Raw genomic sequence first — 25,409 nt, forward strand, 5'->3', positions numbered from 1 at the left:
TAGAATTTGGGGATAGAGTTTGAGTAGAGTTTCTTGCTATAAGACTTTCTGGGACAGTATCTGCATTGTCATCATAGTTTCTCCCTGTATAGAACATCACTTGTGTTTCCTAAGAAGTCCCTTCTTCTCTCCCTCCCCTCCCTTCTTTCCTCCCTCCCTTCCTCCCTCCCTCCCTTTGTTGTTTTTCAATCATTTTTCAGACCTGTCTGACTCTTCATGACCCCATTTGGAGTTTTCTTAGCATAAGTACTGGACTATGTTGTCCTTACTTCTTACAGATGAGGCAAACAAGGTGAAGTGACTTGCCCAGGGTCACATACCTAGTAAATGTCTGAGGCTAGATTTGAATTTATGAAGATGAGTCTTCTTGACTGTAGGTCTGGTGCTCTATCCACTGTGCCACCTAACTGCCCTTCCTTCATTTATTCATGCTTCCAAATTTTCTGATCAGAATATGGCGCTAGAGGCTGTAAAGAAAGAAATTTCAGTTAAGATGTTATTCCTGTCCTCATGGATTTATAATCTATTTTCTTTTTTCATCTTTCCTGGTACCCAGACTGATAAGAAGGATAATGATAATAATAACAATAATAGTAATATAGTAATAATAGTAACAATTATTATCTCATTTAGTCCTTACAACAACCCTGTAAAGTAAGTGCTTTTATTCCGAATTTTACAAATGAGGACATGGAGGCAAACAGAGATCAAGTGGTTTTATCAGGGCCACTTAGTTAATAAATGTCTGAGGTCATATTTGAATTCATGGCTTCCTGAATCCAGAGCCCCAGTGCTCTCCCCATTGAATAAGAATGAAATAGAGAATATTTACACTTTAACTTTCAGTTCATCCTGTATTGATCTTAGAGAAAGGTGTCTCAGATTAGAGATTGGTTTCTTGTCCTTTATCTTCAGAGAAAAACAATTAGAAACCAGGGTATCTTATTTCATGACAATTGGAGGGTTGACCCATATCAGACTTTAGTATCTTTGCCAAGAAGCTGTTGGAACTGATTGGAGTTCTGGAGATGATGAGAGGGTACTTTCAAGGCTCTTGGGGTACCCCAGGGTATCCCAATTTATCCAAGTGAATTCAGATTAAATTCAATGTCAAAGGCAGCCTGGATAAGAAGGACTCACTGGCAGAACTCTGACTGACAATTCCAGCTTTGTTGCTTCCTAGTGATGTGACCTTGGGCAAATCTTTCTGTGCTCTTTTCTGCTCCTTGGAAAATGAGGGAGTTGACCAGGAGGCTTTCAGGGTCTTTCCTGCTCTCGATTTTCTCTGTTTATCCTTTTGTTGCCTATCTCTCCTATAGCTTGGGTGAAGGCGTCAAAGAGGGCTGATGCTAACTATGGGTCCTCCCAGTTGGGAGAGCCTGGTTCTTTCATAGCTCTCTGTGGAGAGCTGGGTAAGGAGAGGATGTGAGTATGGGAATTAGTATATGAGGACTCTGTTAGCCCAGGGGCACAGCTGTCCTGTTTTGTTTGCTGTTCTAATTCTTTGCATAGAGAACATTTTCCCAAAGCTGTCTGGAACATTTCCAAAAGGGGTTGCAGCATGGTTAGTTCTGGGTGGGAGAACCATTGGTATAGTGAAAAGAGAGCCAGGCTTGGAGTCAGAGAGGAGTCTTCCTTTGACTGATTCTGGGATTAGAGGACTTTCTCTTGAATCCTTTCCTCTAATACTTCCTGCCTGACTTTGGACAAGTCACTTGACTTCCCTGGACCTCAGTTTCCTCAACTGTAAAATGAGACTAGGTGGCCTCTAAGTTCTCCTCTAGCTTTGAAACAATGATCCTATGAGGATGACCCCTGAGGTACCTTACATTTTATAACTGAGTTCGAATCCCATCTCTGTTATTTACTAGTTGTGGAACTCTGGGCAAGCTACTAAAGGACCTCTCTGAACCTTAGTTTCCTCTTCTGTACAGTGGAGCTAATAAGAGTTGCCCTATTCCCCTAAGGTTTCTGTGAGGGTAGTACTTTGCAAATTGTAGAGTACATGAGAAAAGGTAGCTCTTACATTTGGATCTTCTAGGACACTAGTATGGAGCTGGGAACTGGGATTGGCAATCCTGAATCTCCGGCCCCAGCATGGTTCTCAAATCATATGCCTTTCTTCCCTTACTACCTGTCTATGGCTCAATCAGACTGTTTTGTTGCTCTTTATATGCAACGTTTCCTTTTCCATCTTGCACCTCTGAGCTTTGGCACTGACTCTCTGCCATACATGCACTTTATTTCTTGTTGCTGACTCTCAAAATCCGTGGTTTCCTTCAAAGCTCAGTTCAAATTCTGTTTCCTGTTGATGCCCTTCTTGATCTTTTCTTCTCCCAGCTGTTAGTACTTTCCTCCACTCTAAAATGACCATGTATTTATTTTGAATATACATACATACCCCTTGAGGGTAGGGACGTTTGCTTTTTTTTCTTTCTTTTTTTTTTTTAAGGTTTTTGCAAGGCAAATGGGGTTAAGTGGCTTGCCCAAGGCCACACAGCTAGGTAATTATTAAGTGTCTGAGACTGGATTTGAACCCAGGTACTCCTGACTCCAAGGCTGGTGCTTTATCCACTATGCCACCTAACTGCCCCTGCTTTTGTTTTTATTTTTATTTTATTTTATTATGGTATCTCCAGTGCCTAGCACATACTAGAACATACTAGGGGTTTGAGAGGTGCTCATTAATTGAACGTTATAGTGAACTTGTCTAATGGAGAGCCTGGGCTAGATGAAGTCTCTTGTTCTTCCCAGTTCTAACATTCTGTGTTCTCTTGAATCTAAAAGGAGAGCTGGTCTAGATGAAGTCTCTAGTTCTCCCCAGCTCTAATATTCTGCATTCTTTTGAATCTACTCCCACAGGATTTAGACTCTTGCTTTTGTGAATAGGGACATTCCTCAGCACCCTCTCCATCCTTGGATGCTAGACCAGTAGACTTTAAAAAATTGTAGGATTGATCTCCATCTGATTTCTCCTCCCCAGTCACCTGTATATGCAGCCCTACCAAGAGGAAGCTGATAGGACATTGTCATTTTAAAAAATAACAATAGCAACAACAACAAAAAAAATTTCCTTTTTTTATGGTTTTAGAAAAAGTCTTTTGGAAATGGGTCACCACCACAAGCTGGGTAGTCATTGGTTTTGTTTACATTGAACCTTCCTTGTATGTTCCCGGGAAGGATACAGAGGGTGGGTCCAGGAGGGAAGAGGGGAACCCCGGGGATTGGCAGGTTTGCATAAACATGGGTATCATCTGACTACAATAGCTCCTCTGTTATGTGGAGTTTCTGGGCCCTGCAGTCTGTAATCATCAGGGATGAAAGGATGGCAAAGTCTTTTGGGTTAGGAGCTATGATCTGGAGGGAAGAGTCTGAGGGAAGCCTTGCCCATAGTGACTTCAATCTCTTGACCCTGAGATCAAGATGATCTTAAAGAGAGATGTCAAACAAATGCTTGTTAGTTGAAAAAAAAATTAATTTAAAATAAAATTGCAGTAGATAAATGAAATCATAATAAAAATAAATAATAATACAGTGCAATAAAAATATGCCGGATCATAGGATATGTAGCCAGAAGAGACATTATTGATCATCTACCTTAATTTTTTCATTTTATGGTGAGGAAGCTAAGGCATAGGAGAAACTCAGATCTATGGCCTTTGGTCTTATTCTAGTTGACTTAGTTTCAGAAATGATAAGGTAACGAATAATCATAGAAAATTTTCAGCAGAAAATAGGTACCTTCCAATTGCTTAATTTGAAGCAAAATCCTCTAAATTTAGGCAATGAAGTATGGTTAAAAAAAAAGGAGTCCTGATCTGGGGCTCAGGAAATCTGGATTCTAATTCTGGTACCACTACTAACTTAATGTGTGACTTTGGATAAGTCATTTCCCTTCCTCTGGTCTTGAGTTTTCTTTTCTATAAATGAAAAGGGGATACCACCAGACTAGTGTTATCAAACTCAAATAGAAACAGGGGTCACCAAACATACATAAGAATCCCTGCAGGCTACATATTGACTTAGAAAAGCAGATGTTAACATTATCTATGTTCTATTGTATTTTATGTTGTTAGATATTTCCCAATTACATTTTAATCAGATTTGAGCAGTCCTCAGAGTTGGATACTTCTGAACAAGATGGTCTTACAGCTATTCTGTCCCTAATTCTCTGTAAGGGAAGGGCTTATTTGCTTGAAGAAAGCTAAAAGGGAACTGTTTTTACTTCCTCTTTCCGAGTTCTTTCATGTATTCTGGGGAAAAAAATAGAAAAGGAAACTATTTCAAAGGCATCAAACAGACCATTTTCACATATCTATGAACTATATTGGACTGGACACTTTATAGCATTCAGTTATAGATTATATGTTCTGGTATAAATTTCAGGGCTCTACTTTTGAACCCTAAGGAATTGGAATGAAATATTCAATACCAGGACTTCTGTCTACAATGATTTTATAGATTTCTCTCACCCGTTTCTAGAGTCAACTAGGTAGATCAGTGGAGAGAGCATTAGGCCTGGAGTTAGGATGACCTAAATTCAAATCTGACCTCTTTGTGTGATTCTAGGCAAAGTCACTTAACCCATTTCCTCATCTGCAGAAATGAGCTGGGGAAAGAAATGGCAAATCCAATGACTTTGTCAAGAAAACCCCAAATGGGGTCATGAAAAGTCAGATACAACTGAACAATATCATAAATGACACCTGTTTCTATAGTGAAGATAGCTCATTAGAAGGGACCTTAAAGCCCAATCCTTCTAGACTCCTCCTAGAATGAAGGGCCAACTTGTCCAAGGTCACCCTCAAAGACCATGGTGCTTAGCCAGCCTGAGACTTGGGACTCTAAACCCAATTCTCTTTCCATTCTTTTCCCTTCTCAGCTTGGAGATATATTTAAGTCATAATGAGAAAGGAGCTCTTTCAAATGACAGGGTTGAATGCTGCTTGCATGACTTTCCTTCAAATACTTCATTGGAACTGTTGCCAAATTCTGTTATGATTTACTGTCAGTGGGAGATTTCTTTCTGAGGTTTTGTGGACTCCCTAAGTCCTCATCATTGGTTGGTGCCCCTGTTGTTTTTTTTGTTCCAGATGTGATTCCGATCCCTCTGCCCTCTTCCTTGGAATTAGAGTCATCTCCCAAGGACACTCTCAAGGGATGTGGGTTTGCTCCTCCTAGGTCTGATTCTCAGGACTATGCCTCTACTACTTTATACATGCAAACAAATCTAAATTTCCTCAAACTTGAGGTCTTCTCACTCTGGAACATCTTCTCCCATTGGTGAGTTCTTCCCAGAACCTCCATTTTTGAGGAGGGACATAGGCCAGTCACATATCCTCATTCCTTTCCTAAGTCTTCTTCAGACTGTTTGGACTCCACCATCATGATCCCATTCAGGAACTTTCTCTTCTACCTCTCTTTAATTCCCCCCCAACTTTTTCAGTTTCCCCCATTAGAATGAAAGTTCCTTGAAAACAGGGACTGCTTTTCTTTTTTTTCCTTATATTTCTACCTCCAGTACTTAAGCACAAGACATATAGTTGGTGCTTAAATTCTTGTTAACATGTTGACTAAGCCTGGGAAGACAATATAAAAGGAAAATGAAAGGGGGGGAAAGGCCAGGGAGGAAGACCAGAAGGTACTAGTCTGGGCTAGGGACTGATTAAGATGAAGATGAAGTGGAAACTAAGCAAAGCAACTACTAGCAGATGAGCTGGCTGCAGTTTTGAAAACTCTATAAAAGGGAGACTATAGGAAATGTTTTCTTTCTTCTCCCTCCAGCCCTCTAACCAGAGGAGGTAGAATCAACAAACAGGACCTGGGTGATGCTGTAAATAGGGTGGCAGGTAAAGTGGTTGACTTTTGACCTAGCCATCTCTCAATTGCATTTCAATATCATTATCCTTGGACCATGACTCAGACTCCTTTCTCAATTCTTTTGGGGGATTTCTTGCTACTCTAGTTGAACCAAGAGAGGAGGGGACAGAAATAAAGATTTCTTGGCAGAGGAAGGATTTGTGGTCTATTGTGTCTTTTGCAGAAAATGAAATTCAGCCAAGATTGAAAAGGCACTGTCCAGGCCATCCCATGGTGTGTGGTTGAGAAGAGGAGACAACATATATACTTCTAATGAAAAGTCAGACTCCTGATTTAAGGCTGCAAAGGACCTTAGAGATAGTCCAACCATCTTACTTAATTGGTATTTAATAGGGATAAATGTCAAGCTTTAAGCTTGATTTAAAAAAAAAAAACCTCATAAGTGCAACATAGGGGAGACATAGTAAGGCAGAAATTGGCAAAAAAAACATCTTGGGGTTTTAGCGAACTCTAAGCTCACTGGAGGGTAACTAGGTGACACAGTAGATAGAGTACCTATCCTGGAGTCAGGAAGATTCTAATTCCTGAGTTCAAATATGATCTCAGACACTTATAAACTCCATGACCCTAAGCAAGTCACTAAATGCTGTTTGCCTCAGTTTACTCATCGGTCAAATGCGTTTGAGAAGGAAATGGCAAAGCATTACCTTTGCCAAGAAAATCCCAAATGGGGCCATGAATAGTCAAATATCATAGAAATGACTCAACAAGTATAACAGCAACAAGAAGCCCAGTGTGTCAACAATGTGCTGTGACAGCCAAAAAACAATAATGTAGTCTTGGACTATATTAAGAGAAGCATAATTTTCAGGAATATGAACATAATCACCCCATGTCTGAAGTACTGTGTTCAGGGCATCACATTTTAGGCAGGGCAATGATAACCTTGTGAATGAGGGCAACCAGGGAATAAAGAATCCATATCATGATCAATGAAAAGAAACAGGCTTGCTTTTTGTAGTAGAGAACATTCAGAGGGGCCACAATCTGGTTTTTAAGAACTTGAAAGGTTCTCATGTAGAATTTCTTCTAAAGGAAAAAACAAGAAGCATAGGTAGATGAGCTCAATTTTTAAGTTCAGTTATGGAAGAACTTCCTAATAGAATTATCCAGAATTGAAACAAACAGCCAAAGGTGAGAGAGAGTTCCATTTCATTGGAAGCCATGCAGCAAAAATTGGATGGAAGACCACTTGAAGGTTGAGTTGTTGTGGGGGAGGGGTTCTTCTTGAATATGGGTTGGATTAGGTGGTTTCTGAGTTTCCTTCCAATTGTGACATTTCATTATTTTTGAAACTGAGGTCCCCAACGATGAAATGGGGGTTATTCATGACCACATAATGAGGAAGTGGCAGAACCTTGATTTCAGTTTGACTCTGAGTCCATTGCCCCTTCTATCATACCATTCTGGATCTTGTTATCAGCTCAGAAAGACTGATTCCTCAGTTTCCTCATTTTAAAATTCTCTGTCTTATTTATAGTAGAAGGAGCCAGAGGACTTGGGTTCAAGTTCTGCCTCCTGCCTCTTATTACCTGTGCTATTTTGCTGTTTCTTACATATGACACTCCATCTCTTTGTTTTTCTACAGTCTCTTCACCATCCCAGAAATACACTTCCTCTTTATCTACACTTTTCAGTATTTCCCTCAAGATTCAGCTCCAATGCCTTCTACATTTAATCTTTTGTGACTCCTTCCCCCAGATGCTAGTACCTTTCCTAGTACCCTTCCTGGTCTTTCTCACTCTCTTGCCCTCCAGTTATTTTTGTTCAGTCTTTTTTTCATCCACATCACTTCATTGTGACCGGGTTTGGAGTTTTCTTGGCAAAGATACCAGAGTGGTTTGCCATTTCCTTCCCCATTTCATTTTATAGATGAGGAAACTGAGGCAAGCAGGATTAAGTGACTTGCCCAGCATTTTATAGCTAGTAAGTTTCTGAGGATGGATTTGAACTCAGGTCTTTCTCACTCCAGGCCTGACACTCTAACCACTGTGCTGCCTAGCTGCCTTTTACCTTATATAAATTGTGTATATACTTTTATGGATGTGATGTTTCCTGAATAGAATATAAATTTCTTGGAGTGGCTAGGTGGCGCATGGCGCAGTGGCTAGAGCACCGGCCCTACAGTCAGGAGTACCCGAGTTTAAATCTGGCCTCAGACACTTAATTACCTAGCTGTGTGGCCTCGGGCAAGCCACTTAACCCCATTTGCCTTGCAAAAACCTTAAAAAAAAATTTAAATGACTTTAGGTTAGAGACTGTGCTATTTTTGTCTGTGTGGTCCTACAGAAGGTACTTAATCAGCATTTGTGGATTCATTGACTTTGGGTAAGTCTCTTTGGTTTTCTGGACCTTATCTGTGAAATGAGGATATTGGTTCTGATGATCTTTGCTCCCTTTTGGTTCTGAATCTGTGATGTTCTGACTGGACCCAAAATGTTTTGAGTTTATTCGTAAGTTAGCACCCTGAAAAGCTGGTATAATGAGACCAGATGAGAAGAGACCTGGCTTTTGACTTGAGCTCTTGAGTAACCTTGGGGAGAAGCAAGTTATTTCTCCCATGCTTAAGTTTTGCCTCCTTAAAAAGGAGTTTGGGCTACTTGGAGAGTCTAATTAGAGCACAGCAAGGTCAAGCTCTTTGAACTCCTTGGAAGAAAACATTCTTTAAATTCCATTAGTCATCACTCTTGGGAACAGGTACAAGTAGTCTTTGAAGTTAGGGGGTGGTGGTTAAATCCTGCTGTTATATTAAGACAGCATCCACATCCGGTGCACTTGCCCCCTCCCTCTGTACATGTATAAGACCAGTAGAGAGGTGAGTACCCTACTCTGGAGTACCATTGGATAATAGTATTTCAGGGTGGGGTGGGGAGTGGAAGCTTTGGGATTAAATCACTCCTTTCTTTGACCTTCAGATTAATTTGAGGATTAAGGGTTGGTTTGCCCCAGGGTCCCACAGTCTGGGAGGAGTAAAACTGGTCGGGAGGCAGGTCCTTGGATCTTAAATTCTGTCTTGTGGGTTTTTTTTTTTTTTATGTTGGGTACTGAGATTTGTGATGGGAAAATGAATCACCCAGGAGATTCATGTGGTTCATTTCACTGTGTGGTAGAAAATCTATTAGATTTAGAGTCAAATTATCACAGAGTTTGAGCCGGGAAGACTTGAGTTCCAATCCTGCCATGGATACTTACTTGTTGTGTGTCTGGGTAAATCACTCGAACATTTTAGACCTCAGTTGGGGGAGTTATGGGGACTGGAGTTTGAATCCAGTCTCAGACACTTGGGCAAATCCCTTAGCCCTGATTGTCTTGCATCCAGTCATCCTGATTCATTTCTGGCCACTGGACCCAGATGACTCTGGAGGAGGAAGGGAGGCTGGTGACTTGGCACAGCACCCCCTCAACTCAGATCCAATTCACGTGCATGTCTTGGTATCACTTCCCTGATGTCATGGTCTTCTTTAAGAACAAGGGACAAACATCATCATCATCATCTTAACTTCAGTTACTATATAATGTGAAGTGGGGATAATAATAATAATAATATCTACCTCACTGGGTGGTTTCAACAATCAAATGAGGAAGTACATATAAAGCCCTTTGCAAGCCTTAAAGCTTTTGATAAATACTATTATTTTTTATTATTAATATGAAGTTTTTATGACTATGGGTAAATTATTTCTACCTCTTGGAACCTCAGTTTCCTTATCTGTAAAATGAGAATATTATTTCCTTTTAGTGAACGAGAGGCAGCCTCAGTCAGGAAGGACTTGGGTTTGAATCCCTGAATTTCATATAAAAAAAAGGTCATGTTCCCTTCATCTCCTCTCCAAAATCACTTGCAGAACTGCTTAGATAAGATAGTGTACTCTAACCTTATGTATTCTTCACATTTTTAAAGTGCTTTGTAAATATCAACAGTTTTCCTTGCCCATGGTGCTCATACCTCGTGCTCTTCTACAGACATTGATAACTTATTCACAGTCTGGCTCCAATCTATCTTTCCAGACTGATCTCATATTACTCTTCCTCAGACATCCTACTTTCCATGCAAACTAGCTTTCCTTGCCTTTCCTAGGACAAAACATTTCCACCTCTGAGCTTTTGGAAAAACTGGTTCCTTCCTACCTAGAATACCCTTCTTCCTCACTCTCTTCAAAATTCAGCTCCAATGTCATCTCTGGTGAGAAGCCTTTGTCCTGATCCTTCCTAGTTATTAATGTTTTTACTGATTGCCAAAAAATATTTTGAATATATTTTTATATTGACTCATCTCTGTAAATGTTATTTCTCTTTAGTCAAAACTCTTTGTCAAGTTCTTTTTCTTTCTTTGGGGTTAGGTGACTTGCCCAAGGTCATACAGATGCTAAGTATCAAGTGTCCAAGACCAGAATTCAGATCCCCCTGACTCCAGGGCTGGTGATCTATCCACCACATCACTTGGCTGCCCCTGCACATCCAGTTTTTTTAGTCTAGTGCCTGGTACATTCATAAGGGCCTTAATGAATTGTTTATTGAATGAATGAAGTCCTAACAGTCATTGATGATGTACTCAGAGTTTCTCCTTCATGCTAGCAGCTCCCCCTGCCCCACTTCTCCTCCTGCTCCTTCTCCCCTGCTCCATTCTTTGGGCTTAGGGGCTTTGCATAGGTATTAACAGATGCTATGGGACTGAGGGAGGAGTGGTTGGGTTCCACCTGGACCTGCAGATCTGTTGTCCCTACAGCACTAAAAAAGGAAAAAACAAGGAAGATTCTCTTTAGGAAGAGGATGTGACATCAGAGATGAGTTGGGGAGCAGCTTGCTAACAAGTCAATAAACAGGAAGTACTGGCTATCAAAGAGCTTCTGTTCAAGGAAACAAGAAAAAAAGTGGCACAAAAGGAACAGAAACTCTCTGATGTTATGGAGGTTAGAACAGTGTAAAAAAAAAACACCACCTGCTCCAAGAAACCAAACCCTCCAACACTATGAATAAATACTTTGACTAGGATTAAGAAGAATGGCAATCACCTTTTGTTTTTTAAACCTGGGTGGGGAGGTCTATTTTAAGAGTGTCTCTTTACAATCAGGTATGGAGGAAATCTAGGCATTGGTCTCATTGGCTTCCTTGAGTCTTGGTAGCACAACCTTTAATTGACTCTAGAAAAACCTCCCTTTGTCTCCCCCCCCCCCCCCCCCCCCCCCCCCCCCCCCCCCCCCCCCCCCTCCCCCCCCGCCTTTGCTTTCAATTCTAGAATCTAGATCTAGATCTTAATTCACTTCAATTCAACCTACATTTGTAAAATCTTTTTTTATGTGTCAATCACATAATAAGCATCTGTTAACTGTATGATGGACCTGCGTGATGGAATGGATAGGACCGGCCTCAGAATCAGGATCCCCTGGTTCAGGTTCCATCTCTGACACAAACTGGAGGCAGACCACTGAACTTCTTAGTTTTCTAGACAGCCTCTACAGGGGTTCTTCATCTTTTAAGAGTTATGGACTTCTTTGGCATTCTGATCCAGCCTAGTCAGCAAACATTTAATAAGAACCTAGCACTTCCAGGCACTGTGCTATGAGGTGGCAATACAAAGAAAGGCAAAAAGAGCTTTTTGCTTTCAAAGAACTCGTGGTTTAATGGAGGAGGAACATGCAAGCAGCTTTGTACAAATACATGTACACAGGATAAATTGGAAATGTTGTTTTTGGTTCTTTGTCCTCCAAGAAGACCATGACATGCAGGTGAATTAGATTTAAGTGAGGAGGGTGCTGTGGAAAGTCACCCACCTCACTTTCTCCTCTGGGGTCATTTGGGTCCACTGGCCAGATATGAATCAGGACAACTAGAGAGGAACCTTGATGCATTAGGAGACCTTGGCCTTTTTAAGCTAAGGCCTTTAATAGCTCTCTATTTGACTGAGATATGTTAGTTCTTGTCTTCATTATCGAAGAAGACCAAAATGACACCACTATGTTTGAGACAAATTACAATGTGTTCGACTGTGACTGATCAGACCAAAATGAGTTCGGTTGAGCACAAATAGTCCATGTGAACACCTCAAGTGGGCACTCTAAACCCAGAGCCTGAGTTATGGGCTAGGTAAAAGAAAATGAGGCAGAGAATAGCCTCTTTAACCTAATTCCCTCCCTCCCCCCCAAAAAAAAAAATCTGGGAGGGGAAGACCCTCAGCATTGTTGGCCAGAACAGAAATAATTGCTAGTTACATTCCACTCTGAGTCAATCAGGACCTAAACAATGACCAATGTGGGGCTTGGTCTGGTTCTATTGTTGATCAGTGGAGGAGAACTAGAGTGATTTGAGACTCCAAACCCTTAGATATCTAGCCAGGTTTCCATGATCCAGATTTACATTCCTTTGGGCAGAGAGCTTGTAGGTAAGAAAGTTGGAACTAATCTTAGGGAGAAGGTTGTAACTTTAAGGGCCATCCAGGAAAGGTTAGTGCTGAAAGTGGGATTAGCTTGGGTTTAAAGGAAACCAGGAAAGCCAGGAAGTGGAACATGAGAAAGTTCCAAGCATGGGGGGGCAGTCTGTGAAAATGTAAGTCAGTAGATGGAAGAACTGAGGAACAGCAAGGAGAGCAGCTGGTCTGTAGAAGTGGCCTCACACATAAAAAAATCTAAGAAAGGGCTTAAGTGATGAAGTCTTTCAGTAACTTAGCAGAGGGGTTTATCTTTGATTCTGACAGGGTACTGAATGGGAGGGTGGGTGACTTGGCTAAACCTACACTTCAGGCAACTTGGGTTAGTGCTCTCCCTGGAGTCAAGAAGGCTGAGTTCAAGTTTGGTCTCATCTCCTTACTAGCTTAGTGACCTCAGGGAAAGTCAATGAACCTCTGTCTTCCTCAGTTTCTTCCTCTGGAAGTACTATTACTTGTAGAACTACTGGTTCTTATTAAATGTTTGCCTACTAGGTTGGATCAGATGGCCAAAGGAAATCCATGACTCTTAAAAAGCTAACGAACCCCTCCCTGCAAGAGCCACATAGAGGACTAAGAGGTTCAGTGGCCTGCCTCCAGTTTGGAACTGAAGTATTAATAATGGTACTTACATTCCAGGATTGTGAGGATCAAATGAAATAATATTTGTAAGGTATTCTGTAAGCCTTTAAGCACTATATAAATTAAAGCTATAATAAGAATATTATATAGTTCTATATGGTATAATTTTTATGTATTATATATTCCATATTGAAAATATTTATACCATTTTATATTGTAGATAATTATATATTATAATTAATATAGCATATTGTGCATGTCATATAAATATATCACCATAGTATAAAATAATTATACTATATAATTATTATTATGAAGATCATTCAGACAGCTGAGTGGAAAATGAACTGACCAAGACAAGGAGACCAATCAGTGGGTTATTGCAAAAGTCCAAGCATGCAAAGCTGTAAAGGGCAGACAGTAAATCTCCAGCTAGGAACCGATCCCCTGCATAATCCTTAACTTAGAGAAATATCAGTGTGCTTGTTAATCTTATTTAAAAAAAAGATCATGCATGAGTTATACCAGGGTGGTGAAAGTGTCAGAAGAGAGAAAGAAGTGATAGGAGAGTTATTATGATGGTAGAATCAATAGAACTTGGAAATTGGTTGGATAAAGAAGGGGAAAAAGATGAGTTGAGGGGCTCCCTAGGCTGGAGCCTAAGGATTTGCAAGGGTACACTTGACAGTAATAGGGGGTTTAGGAAGATGAAAGGATTGAGGGGACAAAGAAGAGCTTAGTTTTGGATTTGTTGAATTTAAAGTGTCTAAAGACATCCAATTTGTGATATAAAATTCATCTCAAGATGTAAGACAGGAGCTTGGGGAAAGAGGTTAGGGCTGGAAAATAGATCCACTAGTGGTCTGCAAAGATAATAATTGAATCCATGAGAGTGGATGAGATTACCAAAGACACTAGGATTGTTTGCTTGTTTTCAGTCATGGCCCACTCTTCCTGACCACCCCCTTACTTGGCAAAGATACTGGAATGGTTTGCCATTTCTTCTCCAGTTCATTTTACAGATGAAGAAACTGAGGCAAACAGCATGAAGTAACTTGCTTGCAATCACTCAGCTGAATTTGAACTCAGGTCTTCCTTCCTCAAACTCTGGTGCTTTAAACTCTGTGACAACTAACTGCCCTTATAACAACAACTTAATGATATTATTTAAATTTGTATGGCCAGTACAAATGACAACACTGTGCTCTGACTCTGGAACCTGTAGACTTGAGTTCAAATCTCACCTCCAACATTTATAACAGTGTGAACTTGGGCAAATCACTGGTCTTTCTTGAACCTTAGTTTCTTCTTTTGCAAAATGAAGTCATTGGAGGAGATGGCTCTTAAGGCCTCTTTCAAGGTCTAGATCTCTGCTTCTTTAGCCCTTAGAGAACCTCAGTTTGCCTGCAATCAGTAATGGTGATGTAGCCTAGTGACTGTTAGCTGGGGGAGAAGGGGGGCAGTGTAATTACTTCCAGCACCAGCAGCAGCTGCTCCAGTCAGTTTTTTATAAGAATATCAGTATATTCTACATTTGGCAAAATGTGCTTTCTGGTATTTGTTTCATGGGTGGTCAGGTCATTTTTTTGGTATTTTCAGGCTCCAGTTATTTTATCACACATGTTCATTTCTAATTATGAGGCTAAATTCTCTTGTACACACCCAGACACTTCTGCCAACTTTGCCTTGGCCCAGCACATAATCAGTCACAGAAGTTTGGGCTTCTTTAAGAACACCCACCCGATGCTCCCAGAAAAGAAGAGAGGACTTCCCAAACCCCCCCTTGTTTAAGGGGCCCAAAGCCTATGGAGGATTATGAGGCTACTCTACAAGCTTCTTGAAGGTCAAAGAGTTTATCATCCTTGTTTGAGGGGCACAAGTCCTTTCAAGTCCTGTTAAACTGTTCTATCAACCCACTGGGGTGAACATGGTCACTGCTCAGATTTAGGGGTCTAGAAATATTTTCTGGGATTTCTTTATCTTTGCCACAAAATCAGACCCTTGTGGAGGACAATCCAGGGGAGGGTCTAAGGTCCCTCCCCCCATTCTTTTTCTTCTAGAAGCCTCCTTTTGACCCTATTCATGGGAGAGTGTCTGGCCTTTTGTGATTACTTGTACAGTTTTACAATAGGCTAGGAACTAGAAGAATAAAGACAAAAATGAAAGTAGACCCTGTCCTCAAGGAACTTGCATTCTACTGGAAAAAAACAAATATCTGTGCACATATACATAATATTATATATTATATGCTATATCATATAATATATGTGCATATATAATATAATATATATTTAAGCACTTACCTCACTAAAAAAGAATAGCTCAATTTTATGATATATAACATTTCATGTTATATTATTTGAGCCTTCTATAGGCTATATATACATTTATATACAATAGTATATAGGAATATATATATATATACATATATATATATAATCAATCATGCACACATGAGCAAGTCAGTGAATAAACATTTGTTAATCACCTTTTCTGTGATGGGAATGGTGCTAATCTCTGAATGTACAAAAAAGAGGCAAAAGACAGTCTCTGCCCTCCCTTCTCTGGTGTTGCCAGAGAAAATACAAAGAGCCGAGAGTCAGAACATCTTATTTGTGAAATGGCCAGGTCAGTGTCACCGGACTGAAGAGGATGTGACAGAGTGAGGTATCAGAAGACTTGAAAGGTAGAAGGGGTCTAGGTTTTGAAGGACTTTGAAAACCAAACAGAGCATTTTGTATTTGATTCTGGAGCCAATAGGGAGCCACTAGAATCTATTGAGTAGGTGAGGGTGACATGGTCAGACCTGTGTCTTAGGAAAATCACTTTGGTTACTGAAGGGAGAATAGACTGGAGTGAGAGGAGACTCAAGGTGGGGCAGATCCAACTGCAGGTATTGAGGTAGTGCAGGTGTGAGGTGATGAGGGACTACACCACAGGGGTGGCAGTGTCAGAGGTAAAATCAAGTGCCTTGGCAAGAGATTGGATATGGAGGGGTGAATGACAGGAGTTGAAGGTAATGCTTAGGTTATGGGTCTAGGAGGGACACTGGTATCCTCAACAGCAATAGGAAGTTTGGAGGGGGATGGGGGTCTATTAGATAGGGTTTATGAACTCAGTTTTTGATATACTGAATTTAAGACATCTATTGGACTTCGAATTTGAGATGTTTGAAAAGTAACTGGAGACGAGAAATATATATATATATGCAAACATGTTCTTAACTCCTACTGAGAAATCTAGTTATTCCCAGCCTCTTGAACTTGAGGCGCTGCCTTCAAGGCCAGACACATTCATCTCAAAATTACTTTTTGGCTTGTGCTCAGGAAAGAAAAATACAAAACAGAAAAAGGCAGCCAGGAACCCAAGGCTCTGGTACAGCTCACTTAGGTGAGCCCTGGCCTAAGCTGCCATACTTTCCAGGGGTGGAAAAAAAGGGCATGCCATCATTCCTTATCCTTCAAAGGAAGAGGCTAGAAGAGTTCTGATATACCAGGCAGACTGGATTGGGGAGAAGGAAGGGGAGAGACAGAGAGAGAGAGAGAGAGAGAGAGAGAGAGAAGAGAGAGAGAGAGAGAGAGAGAGAGAGAGAGAGAGAGAGAGAGAGAGGAAGATAGATGCAGAGAAAGTGAGATAGTGAGGGAAGAGGAGGAAGAAAGAGGGGGAAAAGGAAAAGAGGAGTCAGTGAAAGGCAGGAGAAAGAAAGAGGAGGAGAGAGAGGAGGCTAAGGAAAGAGGGAAAGAGGAAAAGGAGGGAAAATGTAGGGAGAGAACAGAGAAAAAGGAAAAGGAGAGACCGACAGACAGACCATTCATGAACATTCCTTTTAAGATCCATTGAATGAACTAGTCTTCTCTTAGTGACCAATCCCCTTTGACATAATCTCCCCCACCTTCTCTCTTCCATCCCCTTAGCACATTGAAATGGAGGAACCTAAGGACTACCTAGACTTCAGTTATCAGTGTTGAGTCATATGTTTCTAGAAAAGTGGCCAGGTCTCAGGTTCCGCTTTCCATAGCATGTGCTCTAGCCAGAATAGAGAATTGGCTCTGCTAGTTTCTTTTCTATTATATTCTATTACTCTATATTATAATGCATATAATGTACTTATAATCTATCATATATATAATGTTTTTCCTTAAAATGAGCCTAAATTAACCACTGAAATTGCACCTCTGCCTAGTCTTGCTTTCTGAAATCAAATTGCCTTCTATACTTGAAGGCAGCTTCCATGTCCACCCTAAATCTTCTTTACTTCATGCTAAACATCCTCACCTCCTTTGATTAATGGGCTTGAGGTCCATCAACATACTGGCCAACATCCTCCAGACTTGATCAAGCTAGATATCACTATCCTTCCAAAAATATATCACTCCTTGACATGATCAGGGGCATGACAAGGAACACCCCCCTCTTCCCCCCTCCCTCAATTTTTGAGACTGTCTCTACATATTTTCTTAATTTTTTGCACTCTTTTTTTAAAATCACTTGTCTCTACTTAATGTAACCTAAGCTCTCTCCACAACAGATGTTGTGGAAAATACAGGTGTGTTACTCCTCTAATCCTAGGTTCAGAAATATCATATTGTGCTGACTTTTTGTTTTCTTGCCTGTGTTGATCCTTTGGAGGCTTTGGAAATCCTTAATTGGGTTTCACCCTGTAGCAACCTTCCACCTTTTGCCTTCATACAGCAGTTCCTTCTCAGTTATTCAACTGCTCCTACTGGCCTCTTGAATTGGAGGCAGCTATAAAATTATGAAAAGAGTTTGAAGTTGAGGCTTATGTTTGCTGTCATTTTACCTCTATTACCCTCTGTTTGTAAAATGAGGGGTGGTAATTGTATCACCCACCTTACAGGGTGGTTTGAGGACCAAATAAAATAATATATGCAGAATACTTTGAAAACTAAAGCAGTATATTCTGGACAAAGACCCAAACATGGAAACTCCTTTATCTTTTCTCTCTGGAGCCATTTTGGTGCCAAACTATAGTTTCCCTTCCAGTCTTCCTTTTGGGAACTTGACCTGTTGTATATTATCTTCTCCCTCATTCTCTATTCTCTGTCCTTTCTTTGGTAGTAGGAGAGAAGTATTTCCCAACTCCAGCTCCTGCCATAATGTGGAAAAATGAGATTATAAGCTGGTGGTGAGAAAAGAGAAATTTGTTTTGTTAGTAGCCTTCTCCACCCAAAAAAGGATTCTGTTTTGATATTTCTGTGGATCTGTGCAGTTCCCAGGACTTCAATAAAAGGTAAAATAGTATGCTTTGATCTGTATTCAGATTTCATAGTCTTTCTCTGGATGTGAATGGCATTTTCTCCTGCAGGTCTTTTAGAATTTTCTTTGATAACTTTATTGCTGAGACAAGCTGAATCTATCATAGCTGATCATCGCACAATGTTGTTAAGATGTACTATGTTCTCCTGGTTCTGCTCATTTCATTCAGCATCAGTTCATATAAGTCTTTTCTGGTGAGATCTTTGTCCATTTCCTCCCTTAAATCCTTAATTGAAAATCTAACTAATACTCAAATCCTGCCTCAGATATTTATTAAATGATACTCAGCAAGTCACATAATCTCTTTGATCTCTTCATTTTCTCATCTATAAAATAGAGATAATAATAGTACCTATCTTACAATTATATAAAGACCAAATGAAATAGTATATGTAAAGATATTTGTAAGATTTAAATTAGTATGTAATGTTAACTAGAACTCTTTCTATTACATTCTATTACAATATCTTGTGGGTAACCACTGTGCAATTCTTAACTTAAGATGTCCTCTGCTTTTTCTTTTTTTTTTTTAAAAATTTAATTAACTAATTATTTTTTCCAATTACATGCAAAAATAACTCTCAACAATAATTTTTTTGCAAGGTTTTGAGTTCCATATTTTTCTCTCTTTCTCCTTTCCATCCCTCCCCCTAGACAGAGAACAATCTAATATAGGTTGTAATGTATAACTACATTAAAAATATCTCTCTGCTATTTCTTATGAGGAAGTGGTGTCTTGTTACCAATTGGCATGAATATTGCTAATAAATGCTTGTTCATTGATTGATTGATTGATCATAGGATCATAGATTTAGAACATGAAGGAGATAATAGAGGAGAATGAATGATAATAGGGGAGGTTGGAAGGCCCATGGTTTGTAATAATTTGAGGCAGCATTTTGAACTCACATCTCTAACTGTCCATTGTTATATGCTACTGTTGAAGGAGAGACCTCTCACCTGATTAGCCATAGGATTAATGTATTTTTCAGCCAGAACAATTCATGAAAAACTTTGGTAAGGTCCAGATTGTCTGCTTTGATAGAGGAAGAACTGACTTCAACCACTAATGGATGGTTGAAGTGGGTTGTCTAAGTACTAATACACCATTTGACTCATTGTTCTCCCATATTGTCTAGTTCTCACCACATAGCCAGCTCTTCTCATTTTCTGGTCTTAGACTTCAACAGCTCTTTTATGCTACCACTGGATCATTTGCCATCTTTGGTTACCTGTCTCAGACTATGTAGACCCATCAGACACCTTTACTTTTTTGGATTATTATTCAAAGCTATTTCTGCCAAACTTAAGAAATCCATGGGGTAAGAGGGGAATTTTTTGTTTGTTTTGTTTTTGTCCAAGATTGCCTAGCTCTGGTTTTGGGATTTTCTCTTCCCTATTCTCTATGGCCTCAGTAGCTGAGAGAATCTTTCCTATGACATTTTTGATTTTAGTTGGTCGACTTGAAAGGGAAGTATAGGACATTTACTAAAGTGAGGTTGAGCCTAAAATGGAAGCTTTCTGTATTTCCCTGTTCTCTGATGGGAGCCAGATGAAGATTGGTACTTCATGGCAGATACTTTATGGCAGCCTGCAGCTTACCCTCTCTTTACTCCTCTAATCCTAGAGCCCTATGACTGCCTAGGAAGGAGAGAAAACTAAGAGTTAACAGTCAAGTTGAGGCTTCTGCTTTTTTTTAAAGGAGAGAATTGTTTTTGGATGGATGGGGTTTTTCCAGCCTTACTTGGAGGATTTCCATTAGACTCTCTGTCTCCATATCTTCTCAGGATTGGTGAAAGTAGAACATTAAGACTGGAGGGGAATTGGCCTGCTTTGTTTTCTTGGGATATGCCTCTGTAAAAGCCTTCCAAGGTCACACCTGGGTGTCTGGACCACTGGTGAGCATCTGTGTCCTCCCTGGGAAGCTATTCTGGAGGGAGGGAATTCGGGAGAAACAAAGAAAGGATTTTGTTAGTGACTTGAGGGTTGAGACTCCTTTATCTGTTTTTCCCATTGTGTCCCACCCCCACTTGCCTTTGACAGACTCAACTGTGAAGTTGTTCTTTTGCAGTTCAAGGGTGTGTGATATAGTTGATGGTCCTATGAGCTGTTGCTGATCAGTCAGTAAGCTTTTTCTTTGACCTTGGTGTTGACCTACTTACTCTCTACCATCTTTATTTGAACTGTACTGTATCTGGAGAGTAAGGATATAGTTATACACTGACCCTAGTTACATTCAGGATAGGACAAGACAGGTTTTTTAAGTTTCTCATCTATAAAATGAGAAGTATGGACTTGATCAAATTAACTTAATCTTTTTTTGTGTCTCATGGACCCATTTGGCAGTCTGCTGAAGCCTATGGACTCCCTTCTCAGAATACTGTTTTTTAAATGTATAAAATAAAATGCATACGGTTACAAAGGAAAACCAATTATATTGAAAGATAGTTATCAAAATATATATTTTTTAAAACCAAGTTCAAGAATCTCATATTAAGAACCTTGGGATTATGCATGTTTCATTCTGGTTCCAGATCCCTGACTCTGTAGTTAATTATGATTCCCAATGTGCCCTCTATCTCAAAGTCTTATTCTCTTAACATAACACACTCAGGAATGACAAAGAGAATAGTAGAGATGAAATTAATCTTTTCCAAGGTATTTGATGATGTTACAGAGATTCTCATTCCCAAAATGGATTTTGACCAGGAAGGTAGGACATATTCAAGTCACGGTTAAACACACAGGATGCTTGTTCTAGATTCAATTGACCAAACTAGATGTGAATAAAATCAATGGGACCATATGGCATTCTCCCAGCAGCTCCAAGGGAACTGTGGAAAATGGGAACTTTTGGCCAAAATGTGTAACCTGTTATAAACAGCTACTGTCCCCAAATGTTGGCAGTTTGTCAACGTGACTTCCATTCATAAGCACTGTTGGGGGGACCCTGGGAACTGTAGATCAATAGGTCTCATTTCCATTTTTGGCAAGTTGGCAGAAATTATAATTAAGGGAAGAATCACCCGGGGCTGAAGTAAATGTAATTTATCTAGTGAAAGGCAATATAATTTCTGTAGGGGGAAATCAGGCCTGAGATTCTAAGAAGGGGATAAATCAACAGGGGGGGGAGGGCAATGGATATAATTTATTTAGACTTTCAAATGGCTTTTAACAAGATTTCATTTGCTGCCAAAGGTTTATAGAAAAAAAATATGAGTTATGTCTTTTCTTAGTCTTTGGTCTTGTTCCTTCTCTCTTGTTCTACTATCCATTTGATTAAACTAATCAATGCTTTCATAAATTTCCATTTTAGTCATGGGTTAGAAGTAGTATATTTTATTTTAGATTCAAAACTTGCAGACTCCGGATGAGTTTCTTTCCTATTTCCTGGTTGCTGAATGAGTCTGGATAAGGTATTCCTCTAGTCTCTTCCTCTGTCCCCACTTCAGCAAAGGAATAGTTACTGCCACCTGGACTTGTGACAACAAACAATTCTTAGGAGATGTTTTGGAAAACAAGAGGTCTTTAAAAAAGCTAACTAATCATAGGGCAGGCTGGCTAATTGCAACCTAGGTGTTGTACCTCATCCTCCCGCTGCCCAGCCAAGCTTTAAATCTCAGACTGAGAGCGGGGCCTCAGCAGACCTTGAAACAAAAGTAACCCTGAGGACAAAGTGTCCAGCTCAATTTACATTCCATCCTCATAAACCTTCTTCCTCCTCCTTCTCCTTTTTCCTCTCTGTGTATGTTTGAGATTTGAGAAATAAGACTCTGAAGAAGAAAATTGCCGTAACTGGGTTTGGGGGATGTGTGAGAGGAATTTTCCACATTTTGGAAAGAGGGAGCAGAAAACTCTGGTTTGAATGAATTCTAGCTCTCTGGCCATGGATTAGCTGCTTAGTTCTCCAATTGTCAGTTTCCTCATCTATAAAATAGGCCTAATATTTGAATAACTTACCTCTAAGGTAGTTGTGAAGAAAGCAATTCAATCTAAATGCTCTATAGAAATGGGAGACATATATTATAAGACAGAATTTCCTGTTGTTGTTACTGTTAGTTTTTCTACCTGCTTCAATCTAAGCCAAGGTATTATTAAAATGTGTTTTTCTTTTTCATGACAGGGAAGAAAGGGAGGAAATGAATTTATTAGATGTCTCTTATGTGTCAGGCACTAGGGGTGAGGGGGAAGAAAGTGCTGTTAATATGTTGGAAACTAAGGCAGACAGAGGTTAAGTGACTTGCTCAGGGTCCACACCAGTAGTGTCTCAGGATGGATTTGAATTCAAGTCTTTCTGACTCAGACTCAGCACTCAATCCCCTGCACTATTAGTTGCTCCTAAGAGAGAGGTGATCATAATAGTAAGTTAAAGGTTTCTAAAGAGAAATTCTGTTTTTTCAGGAATAATATGTAATCAAGAATTACATAGAGTTAGAAGTGGCTTTAGCAGCCATCTAGTCAACACTCCTACCCAATTACAGACATCCTTTCTTTAACATACCAGGTAGATGGTTATGTAGTCATATCCAATGTTGGAGAGAGAGTACATTACCTCACCAAATAGGGCTTTTCCAGTTTTTAAAAAGTTTTATTTGTTTTATTTTGTTGAAATTTAATCTGCTTTCCAAGGGTCCTACTTTGACCCATTGAAGCTATACAGAATAAATTTAATGTTTGTTAAATGTAGTTTTTCAGATATCTGAAGACAGATATCAAGTTCCCTTTAAATCTTCTCTTCTCCAGGCTGTGAATATCCTCAGTTCCTTTAGTAAGACCTTAGATGACATGGTTCTAAGGGCATTTTGGTCAGCCTCCTTTTAGTTGTATCCTAATATGTAAATGAACTCTTGGAAATTAGGAAGCCAGAATTGAGGCAATATGTCCTCAATGTGATGAAGAACACAATAGAATTCTAATCACCTTTGTTCTGGACATAACCTTCCTTTCATGTAGCCCATGATTGTGACATATGACTGCATCAACTTTATTTTAGCCACTGCATAGTGTTAATGGTACTTGTAAATGCAATTTGATTGTATAAATACTTATTAAATGTTTACTGTGTATAAGGTTCTGTGTGATCTATTTTTTTTTTTTTTTTAGGATTTTGCAAGGCAAATGGGGTTAAGTGGCTTGCCCAAGTCCACACAGCTAGGTAATTATTAAGTGTCTGAGGCTGGATTTGAACCCAGGTACTCCTGACTCCAAGGCCAGTGCTTTATCCACTACGCCACCTAGCCGCCCCTGTGTGATCTACTTTTAAACCATATTAGATGCTCCCTGTCCTTGAGCAGGTGGGTTTTTTTGTTTTGGGGTTGGTTGTTTTTTTTCTTTTGCAAGGCAAAAGAAATTTTGATACCAACATTTATGCCTTGATTTGTTGCTTTATTTTTGGAAGGGGTAAAACTGGGATTTGAACCCCTATTTTCTACTACTTTTTTCTATTATATCTCACTGCTCTTCTCTAATTCTTATAGCACCCTATGGTGAGAAGGGAAGTGGCTTGCCCAAGGCCACACAGCTAGGTAATTATTAAGTGTCTGACACTGGATTTGAACTCAGGTACTCCTGACTCCAGGGCCGGTGCCCTATCCACTGCACCACCTAGCCACCCTGGATTGTTTGGGTTTTTTTTTGAGATACATGAGTTTATTTTTATTGCTGTATAAATGTTGGGCCACTATTCCAGCCTGTTGAGGGACAGAATTCAGCAAACGTTTATTGAGGACATCCTCTGTGTGTGCATTCATTCATCCATTCAGAAAATATTTATTGAATAGCTACTATGTGCAAGGCAAAGGAATCATTTTGAGTCCTGTTTTGCTTTTCAAAGGAGTCACTGTCCTTCCCCATGTTTGTGATATCTTGGTAAATGTGGCTCCCTGTTAATGATATTGAACAGGACAGAGCCAACTACCTGTATAAGCTCCTCCAAAATGATGTGGATATGTCCTATTTGCTCTCTTCCTTTATGTAAAAATTGACCTAACTTCTATTATCCAGCCTGTCTCTGTTCTCTGCCACTATCTTCTCTCTCTCTCATTCTCCCTCCCTCCCTCTCTGGTTTAGAAGTGTGACTTGAACCCCAGCCTGCCCAACTTCAGTATCAGTCATCTCTTCTTTCCTGTTGTTATTCAGTCGTTCAGTCATGTCCAACTCTTAGTGACTCCATGGTTTTCTTGGCAAAAATACTAGAGTAGTCTGCCATTTTCTGCTTCAGTGGATTAAGGCAAACATAGGTTAGATGATTTGCCCAAAGTCACATAACTAGTGGGTGTCTGGGGCTAAATTTGAACTCAGGTCTTCCTGCATCTAGGTCCAAGGCTCTATCCATTGTGCCCACTTAGCTGCCTCAATACCACTCTGTTTTTCACCAGTCAAAAACCTTACCCATAATTGAAATGAGGTTAGTTGGGGTATAATTTATTTTGTAGTGAATTCATGTTCACTCCTAGCAGCCACTACTTTTTTTTTAATTCTTCCAAACTATCTGCTTAATAATCCATACTAGAAATTTTAATATCAACATTTATGCCTTGATTTGTTGCTTTATTTTTGGAAGGGGTAAAACTGGGATTTGAACCCCTAGTTTCTACTACTTTTTCTATTATATCTCACTGCTCCTCTCTAATTCTTATAGCATCCTATGGTGAGAAGGGAACAATTCTTTATTAAGCACCTGCCCTATGCCAGACACTTTGCAAATATCTCATTTGATCCTAACTCATCCTAACCTGCTTTCTTTTGTTTCAATTGTGTCTGACTCTTCACGGCCCCATTTGGGGTTTTCTTGGCAAAGATACTGGAGTGATTTGCAATTTCCTTTTCTAGTTCATTTAACTGATGAGGAACTGAAGCAAACAGGGTTAAGTGACTTACCCAGGGTCACATAGCTGGTAAGCGTCTGAGACTGGAATTGACCTCAGGTCTATCCATCTCCAGGTCCAGCCCTCAATCCATTGTGCCAACTAGCTGGCTAACTACTTTGTAGTGTGGGAGAAAAAGCAATCTCCTCTTGCATTTTTGCCAGCTCTACCAGACACATTATTTATTAAGTGAATAAGTATCTACTTGATGAAAGTCTCACATTAACTTTGCTAGACCAGAACAGGCTTCTCCTTTTTGGTGGTTTAATTCACATCGTAGTCAATTGTTAAAACAAAAGATAAGTTATGCAGCAGTGGTAAAATGAAACTGAAGTTTCATTTAGGGTTTTTAGAGTTTCTACACCAGGAGATAAATGATGATG

General features: G+C 39.8%; 1 protein-coding gene across 3 annotated transcripts in view; it reads left to right on the forward strand.

The window, feature by feature from the left end:
• Nucleotides 1–25,409, forward strand: part of LOC141503008 (ras association domain-containing protein 2) — an 80,415-nt gene that overhangs the window by 7,408 nt on the left and 47,598 nt on the right. The window contains exon 1 of one of the 3 annotated variants that reach the window (XM_074208087.1): nucleotides 3,478–8,208. The exons of 1 other annotated variant lie outside the window; for it this stretch is intronic. The gene's annotated coding sequence lies outside the window, so the exon portion shown is untranslated. Of the gene's footprint in view, nucleotides 1–3,477; nucleotides 8,209–23,340; nucleotides 23,455–25,409 lie in introns of those variants that run through there. One more of the 3 variants, XM_074208097.1, reaches the window with a different exon arrangement.

This window comes from Macrotis lagotis, chromosome 1 (assembly GCF_037893015.1).
Source record: "Macrotis lagotis isolate mMagLag1 chromosome 1, bilby.v1.9.chrom.fasta, whole genome shotgun sequence".
NCBI classification, from domain to species: domain Eukaryota; kingdom Metazoa; phylum Chordata; class Mammalia; order Peramelemorphia; family Peramelidae; genus Macrotis; species Macrotis lagotis.